Below are 811 nucleotides of genomic sequence, written 5' to 3' on the forward strand. Positions count from 1 at the left end.
TCTGCTGCTTTTCTGTCTCCAGGGCACATTGTAAAGCTCTGCTGGAACATTTCCAGACTTGTTTCAGTTATTCTGTAGGATTTAACCAGCAATACCAAAAATGCTAAGGTACAGATTCTGCCTTCAAAGAGTCCCCAGTTTTTTGAGGTTAAGAAACACATAGAATACCTTGCGAGTCATAAATTTGGGTTATCTATTACTATGTTATAAACTACCGCAAAACGTAGTGGCTTAAAACAGTAATATATCACTATTCCCTTAGGTTTTACCAGTTACCGGAGCAGCTGGAGATTTTTATTTGGCATCTTTCAGGTCATTTCTGTCTGAAGTTGCAGTAACCGGACTTGGAGTCATCTGAGGCTCGCCTGAGCCAGACCCCAGCCTGGGGTCGACCGCTGGGAGCTGGCCCAACCCCCCCGTGGCCCCACCACATGGCTGGTTTGAAAGCATGGCTGTCACAGACGGGAACCAGCTTCTCCCAGAAGCGGTGAGGCTTCTCATGACGTGACCTTGGAAGTGATGCAGAGTCTCTTCTGCTGAATTGGTCAACAGCAAGTCAGGGGGCCGGCTCAGAGCCAAGAGGAGAGGAGGGTTCAGGGCATGAGCACTAGGGTCGGGGGGGGGGGCCATGGCAGGGGAGGGAGGGGTCATCTTTGGAGAATGGCCCCCACAGGCTGAGATCAAGACAAGTCCTGCATGCAAGAGGAGCCCAGAACCTGGTCCTGACTGTCTGTCCCAGGGCTTACTCCACATAGGGACATCTTCATGCTTTTGAAAAAAGGCTTGTTGGAGACTTATTATTCATGACTTC

Source organism: Camelus bactrianus, chromosome 5, assembly GCF_048773025.1.
Source record: "Camelus bactrianus isolate YW-2024 breed Bactrian camel chromosome 5, ASM4877302v1, whole genome shotgun sequence".
In the NCBI taxonomy this organism is placed as follows: domain Eukaryota; kingdom Metazoa; phylum Chordata; class Mammalia; order Artiodactyla; family Camelidae; genus Camelus; species Camelus bactrianus.